Below are 8,223 nucleotides of genomic sequence, written 5' to 3' on the forward strand. Positions count from 1 at the left end.
TTATAGTGACTCAGGTTATTCCTGGCCAGAATATACTTTGCCTACTCTATCAATACTAGTAGGACAAACTAGGGGGTGCTACACCTACAGTATTTTACAGAATAAGGTAAATCTCTATTCACTCTGAATACTCAACTATAAGCATTTTTTCTTGCACATGATTGGATAATCAAAGTAAACACCATTCCACTGTATTCGCTAAGCTAAGCGAGCATTTAAACCAAACATTCTCTACTCCTTGTTTGGTAAATTTGCACCAGAGTGTAGAAGTAGACATGAGCAATTTGTTTCAGTCAGAATGTAAATTCGGATCAATTTTTAGTTATTCGGAGATTCAGGTGTATCTGAATCTCTGAATAAAATAGTAACAAATTTTGTAAAATTTGTTTAATTTGGTTTGGCTTATTTGTTTTGCAACAAATTCCAAATTTTCGGAACAATTCAAATTCAGATCGGTCAAAAAATGATCAACCAATTCTAATTCTGTGTGAAGAATAGCTGGTTGTTAAGCAGCGGGCTGGGAAGCCAGCTTCAGCTGTCAGCGGGCATTCCCACTCAGAGCTGAAATGTAACAATAGAATACCGGTGATAGAAAGTTCAGAAAAAAAAAGCATGAGCCCCCCCAATCCATACCAGACCCTTATCTGAACATGCAGTCCGGCAGGCCAGGAGGGGGGGGGGGGTGAGCAAGCATCCCGCTCCTGAACCATACCAGGCCACATGCCCTGAACATTAGGGGCTGCTTTGGAGCTGGGGGGTCTGCCCACCCACCCCCAAGCAACTTTTCCCTATGTTGATGGGGACAGGGCCTCTTCCCCACAACCCTGGGCAGTGGTTGTGGGGGCCTGCAAATGGGGGAGGCTTAACAAGGGGGCCCCCAGATCCTGCCCCCCTACCTGTTCACCAAAAAAGTGTAAAGAGTGAATAAAGACAACACAAGTTTTGACAATTCCTTTATTAACCAAGTGTTACTAACACTGCACATCACCCTGAAAACACAACCCCCCTGTGATACATGGTGGTGGCAGCATCATGTTGTGGTGGATGCTTTTGTTCAGCAGGGACAGGGAAGCTGGTCAGAGTTGATGGGAAGATGGATGGAGGCAAATACAGGGCAATCTTAGAAGAAAACTGCTAGCGTCCGCATGAGACTGGGGCAGAGGTTTGCAATCCAGCATGACAACGACCCTAAACATACAGCCAGAGCTACAAAGGAATAGTTTAATTCAAAGCATATTCATGTGTAGAGATGGGCAAAAGGACCACAGTAGAACTCCCGAACAGGAGAAAAATTCTAAACCGAATGGCGATCACCATTAAAGTCCATGGGAGCCGAAAAGGAAAAATCAAAAGTGCCCATTTTTAAGGCTTTTATGCAAGTAATTGGCCGAGGGGTATGGGGGTCCAGGTACTGCCCTGGGGGACATGTATCAATGCTTTTTTTTTTAAAAAACTATTTTTTATCTAGGAGTAGTGATTTTAATGATGCTTAAAGTGCAACAATAAAAATTAAAAATTCCTAAATATAGTGCCTGGGGGGCCTAAGTCTGCCTGTAAAGTGGTGCATCTGTATATAGAACCTGCTGCAGCAAAAAATTACAATTATAAAGAAAAAAAACGAGTCAAATCACATATAAAATGACTCACAGTTGCTATTGGTGGCACCGGGCTAAAAAAAAAAATGAAAGAAAAAAATGGCACGGATCCCCCCTCAGTGGTGGTAGGGATTTTAAAGGGAAACCCCATGCTAAAATATAGAAAACAAAATGGCATGGGGTCCCTCCCCAAAATACATACCAGACCCTTATCTGAGCATGCAGCCTGGAAGATCAGGAAACCATACCAGGCAACATGTCCTCAACAATGGGGGGAAGCTTTGGGGCAGGAGGGAATGTTGATGGGGACAAGGATCTCTACCAGACAACCCTGGGCTGTGGTTATCGGGTCTGCAAGCAGGGGGCTTTATCGGACACAAGGGGTGAGCCCAGATCCCACTCCCCCATGTGAGTTGGTATGAGGTACATTGTACCCCTACTCATTCACCAAAATAATTTATGCTGAGCACTGTATATATACTGTGTGTATGTATATATATATATATATATATATATATTCATATACATACAGTAAAACCTTGGATTGAGAGTAACTTGGTTTGAGAGCGTTTTGCAAGACAAGCAAAATACTTAAATAAATTTTGACTTGATAAACAAGCAATGTCTTTATATACAAGTAGCCTCATGTCACAACTGAGTATAAAAGAGAAGAGAGGCACCTCTAAGTGTAACAATATGGTTACATTTAATGAAGGTACAACATTTAGCAACTCACATGGTTGATGATTAAAAGAGGCACATCTTAGTATGAAGGCATCCAGGGTAAAGCTGTCCACATAGATCGTCCTCCTCACCGCCATTGATGTCATCCCTTCCACACTGAGCTCCACGAGCACTTCAAGCTTCGCTTTCAGATCGCTCTGCTGCAGGGTAGTCTTCCTGATCACGACTGCAAACTGACATCGGTGAATGTAACCATATTGCCACACATAGAGGCGCCTCTTTTCTCTTTTATACTCTGTAGTTCCTGCTGGATTTTGCTTCTAATCGCCTTGTGGAGGCGCCATTTGTGGATGGACATTTTATGGGTACACAACCTATCACATTGCTATAATCTTTTTATATGGACTATAAACTGAAGGACTTACAAAAAATGGATGTGGAACGAATCATCTAAGTTTACATTATTTCTTATGGGGAAATTTGCTTTGATATACGAGTGCTTTGGATTACAAGCATGTTTCCGGAACAAATTATGCTCGCAATCCAAGGTTTTACTGTATATATATATATATATATATGTATATATATATATATATATATATATATATATATATATATATATATACAGTGCTCAGCATACAGTAAATGACTACACAACAACAGATTTGTCAGAAAACTTTTCCTTTCCTTTCAGAATCAACATATTTTATGGGACACTATACTACACAATACTCCCTGAAATGCAGGTTATGAATTGCAACTAAGATTTGTTACTTTGCACACACAAAAAAGTATTTTTCCAAATAAATTCATTAAAGACAATGTTGCAAAAATGAATACACCCCAATGAAAGTCTTAGGAGCAAAGCTAAATCTGGACAACAAAATCCTAATTAACAAGAATTCAACTACAGGTAAGTCTATTTATTTATTAAACAGGTGTTTAGCAAACAGTTGATTATAAAAGGGCATTACTTAACAAAGAAAATCCCTTTCCATTCCATGCTGTCAGCAATGGCACCACATGGAAGAGAAATGTCACGACTCCGAGGCCTGAGAAAGAAAAAAAAATGTATACAGTATATATATATATATATATATATATATATATATATATATATTAATGTGTAAAAGTTTTAGGCAGGTGTGAAAAATGGGAGTGTTAGTAATTTATTTTTATCAATTAACAAAATGGAATGTAACTGAACAGAAGAGAAATCCAAATCAAATCAATATTTGGTGTGACCACCCTTTAACCTCCTAGGCGGTAATCCCGAGCGTGACTCGGGGTTGGTTTTTCATATCAGGAGCGGTAACCCCGAGTCACGCTCGGGGTGGATGTGCAGAGAGCGCAGCGGTGTTCTCTTACCTTATCCTGGCGATCCAGCGATGATCTCTCATTGCTGAGATCGCCAGCCGAGAGTCCCGCCGCTCCTCCGTCCTCCGTCGGTCTGATCACTTCCTAGTTCCATTCCCTGCAGCAGCAATGCTGCATGGGAGCGGAACTAGGGAGGGAAATTCAAAAAAAAAAAAAAAAAACGTTGCACAAAACACATTTTGTATTATATATATATATATATATATATATATATATATATATATATATATATATATATATGCATATATATATATATATATGCATATACATATATGCATATATATATATGCGCATATATATATATATATATATATATATATATATATATATATATATATATATATATATATATATATATATATATATATATACCGGTATATATATATGCATATATATATATATATATATATATATATATACACACACACACATATATATATATATATAAAATTATATTATTGATTCAATTATAATTCATGCGTTATATATTATATATATATATATATATATATATATATATATATATATATATATATACACACATATATCTATAATATATAATGCATGAATTATAATCTAATCAATAATATAATTTTATTATATATATTATATATTAAATAATAAAATAATATTATTGATTCGATTATAATTCACGTGTTTGTGTTTCAAATTTATCACATCTGGGATGTCTACTAGACTCTTGTTTTGGTCAGGTTTAAGTCAGTAATTACTAAGAATTGTAGGCCTATAATACATAACGCCAAATTTCCATGAAAACAATTGTACCGCTTTTGGTATGTAATTCCTGACATAATCATACCGCCAGGGAGGTTAATTCTTCTAGGTACACCTGCACACAATTTTTGAAGGAACTCGGCAGGTAGGTTGTTCCAAACATCTTGGAGAACTATCCACAGATCTTCTGTGGATGTAAGCTGCCTCAAATCTTTCTGTCATTTTTCTGCATCCCTGTTCCTAAGTTTTCCTGCATAGTTGAGTCACTTATCCTTGTTTCCACATCCTATGCAGGAAAACATAGGAACTGGGTGCAGAAAAATGGCAGCAGGTGCCCTGGACTAATGAGTCAAAATGTAAAATATTTGGCTGTAGCAGGAGGCAATTTGTTTAAGAAGGGCCTAACAAAGTACATGAGTGTCTGCAGGCAACAGTCAAGCATGGTGGCAGTTTCTTGCAAGTTTTGGGCTGCATTCTTCCAAATATAGTTGGAGAATTGGTCAGGATCAATAGTGCCCTCAATACTGAGAAATATAGGCAGATACAACCTCAAACATGCAGCCAATGTCATTAAGTACTATTGGCAAAGAAAACAGAGAAGGGCGCTTGAGTGAATCAAACTGTGTATGACACCATTTAATAAATCTAAGCACACTTACATTTGGGGTAGCAGCAGTACAGCATACAGGCAATATCAGAGGGCACCCAACATCAATGGGCACAGCTAAATTGGATAACCTCACATGCAGCAGATGGTGGAACCGCCAACAGCCTTCCATAGAAACATAGAAACATAGAATGTGTCGGCAGATAAGAACCATTTGGCCCATCTAGTCTGCCCAATATATCTGAATCCTATGAATAGTCCCTGGCCCTATCTTATATGAAGGATAGCCTTATGCCTATCCCATGCATGCTTAAACTCCTTCACTGTATTTGCAGCTACCACTTCTGCAGGAAGGTTATTCCATGCATCCACTACTCTCTCAGTAAAGTAATACTTCCTCATATTACTTTTAAACCTTTGCCCCTCTAATTTAAAACTGTGTCCTCTTGTGGTAGTTTTTCTTCTTTTAAATATGCTCTCCTCCTTTACCGAGTTGATTCCCTTTATGTATTTAAAAGTTTCTATCATATCCCCTCTGTCTCTTCTTTCTTCCAAGCTATACATGTTAAGGTCCTTTAACCTTTCCTGGTAATTTTTTTCCTGCAATCCATGTACTAGTTTAGTAGCTCTTCTCTGAACTCTCTCTAGAGTATCTATATCCTTCTGGAGATATGGCCTCCAGTACTGCGCACAATACTCCAAGTGAGGTCTCACCAGTGTTCTGTACAGCGGCATAAGCACTTCTCTCTTTCTACTGCTTATACCTCTCCCTATACATCCAAGCATTCTGCTGGCATTTCGTGCTGCTCTATTACATTGTCTTCCCACCTTTAAGTCTTCTGAAATAATTACTCCTAAATCCCTTTCCTCAGATACTGAGGTCAGGACTGTGTCAAATATTCTATATTCTGCCCTTGGGTTTTTACGCCCCAGGTGCATTATCTTGCACTTATCCACATTAAATTTCAGTTGCCAGAGTTCTGACCATTCTTCTAGTTTTCCTAAATCCTTTTCCATTTGGCGTTTCCCTCCAGGAACATCAACCCTGTTACATATCTTTGTGTCATCAGCAAAAAGACAAACCTTACCATCGAGGCCTTTTGCAATATCACTTATGAAGATATTAAACAAAATTGGTCCCAGTACAGATCCCTGAGGTACCCCACTGGTAACATGACCTTGTTCTGAATGTTCTCCATTGACTACAACCCTCTGTTGTCTGTCACTCAGCCACTGCCTAATCCACTCAACAATATGGGAGTCCATGCTCAATGACTGCAGTTTATTGATAAGTCTTCTATGTGGGACAGTGTCAAAAGCCTTACTAAAATCTAGATATGCAATGTCTACTGCACCTCCACCGTCTATTATTTTAGTCACCCAGTCAAAAAAATCTATAAGATTTGTTTGACATGATCTCCCTGAAGTAAACCCATGTTGTTTTTCATCTTGCAATCCATGGGATTTAAGATGTTCCACAATCCTATCCTTTAATAGGGTTTCCATTAATTTGCCTACTATTGATGTCAGACTCACTGGTCTATAGTTGCTCGATTCCTCCCTACTACCTTTCTTGTGAATGGGCATGACATTTGCCAATTTCCAATCTTCCGGGACGACTCCTGTTACTAATGATTGGTTAAATAGATCTGTTAATGGTTTTGCCAGCTCACCACTAAGCTCTTTTAATAATCTTGGGTGTATCTCATCAGGACCCTGTGACTTATTTGTCTTCACTTTAGACAGCAATCTTAGAACGTCTTCCTCTGTAAAGACACATGCATCAAATGATTCATTAGTCATCCTTTCAAGTGGAGGTCCTTCTCCTTCTTTTTCTTCTGTAAAAACTGAACAGAAGTATTCATTAAGGCAGTCGGCTAGCCCTTTATTCTCTTCTACATACCTTCCGTCCTTTGTTTTTAATTTAGTTATTCCTTGTTTTAATTTCCTTTTTTCATTTATATATCTGAAGAATGTCTTATCCCCCTTTTTCATAGACTGAGCTAGTTTTTCTTCTGCCTGCGCTTTAGAAGTTCTTATAACTTGCTTGGCCTCTTTCTGCCTAATCTTGTAGATTTCCTTATCTTCATTGCTCTGGGTTTTTTTATAATTACAAAATGCTAGCTTTTTTTTTTTAATGATTTGGGCCACTTCTGCTGAGTACCACAGTGGTCTCTTCCTTTTTTTTTTTTGCTTTTACTTCCAGCGTTGGTAACTGGTGGGCCCAGCAGCAACATGCACGGGAGGACGCCAGCTTTTAAAGCTAGCTGTGATGTTGAGGGAGAATGGGACCTGAGCTGCCATCAGTTGCCAGCTAATAGAATGGGAAGAGGGGTGTGCTGCTACATGTTTCTGGGACTCCGCACCCTTTCACAAGTGGCTGCCAAATGCGTAGCAACATGGAATGGACTGACTAACTTTAGTGCCACAAGATCAGACAATGCATTTTTTTTTTGCAAAATGAGATCCATGATGACAGATGTTGCTTTTTTCAGACTGATGTGATGGAGAGGCTGAAAGAGTCAGATCACCGAATTTATGCCAGTACATCGAGAAGCAAGAATAATAATCTAAACACTAGCAAAAGTCTGTTAGCAGATTGTTTCTAGATGTACGAAACCAGAACAGCTGAACCATACAGTACACTATTACACCAGCAAAGTTACCAAAACTATGTAGTGACAGCAACAATGCATACACAGCTAAACTGCAATGTCAAACAGAAAAGATGTCTGGAATCTGATGTAGCACCCTCCTAGGTAGGTGCTAGGTGAAGGCATCTATTGCTCCTTCTGCTTATCAGGGGAGCCTGATCTGTTAGGTTGCCTGTTGCATGTCTCCAGGTGTGATTCACTGAGTCTGAAGGAGTGTCCCCATTGCATCCAATGAGGGGGCTTGTTGGACAGTGGAGGAAACCCAGCCAGTGACACATTGGCTCCAGTGGGAGGGCATTCTTGCAATGCAGTCTGGGATTGCTCATAAAAGCTGGGGGGACATGTGACAGGGCATCTTTGGTGGGAAGCAGAGTCCCAGGAGGAGGCTGATGGCTGTCTCCCCTCCGGTTGCATGAGGAAGGTGGTCATAGGCAGTCGGCCTAGTGAACCAGGTGTGGAGCTCAGCTGCAGAGGATCCAGTGGAGCTGCTGGCAAAGTCTTCCGGGAAGGACAGTGTCCATGAGTACCAGGGGACTTGCCGGGGGGTCTGCCCAGGAAGGGGTTCCACTCC

At 39.6% G+C, this 8,223-nt stretch overlaps 1 long non-coding RNA gene across 1 annotated transcript in view; it reads left to right on the forward strand.

Moving 5' to 3' along the window:
- The first annotated feature begins 2,123 nt into the window (after nucleotides 1–2,123).
- Nucleotides 2,124–8,223, forward strand: part of LOC309566448 — a 464,685-nt gene continuing 458,585 nt past the window's right edge. Inside the window, exon 1 of the long non-coding RNA XR_014225880.1 lies at nucleotides 2,124–2,253. This is a non-coding gene — a long non-coding RNA (uncharacterized lncRNA). The remainder of the gene's footprint in view (nucleotides 2,254–8,223) is intronic.

The sequence above is a fragment of the Pelophylax lessonae genome (assembly GCF_965119305.1).
Source record: "Pelophylax lessonae genome assembly, chromosome: 11".
In the NCBI taxonomy this organism is placed as follows: Eukaryota; Metazoa; Chordata; class Amphibia; order Anura; family Ranidae; genus Pelophylax; species Pelophylax lessonae.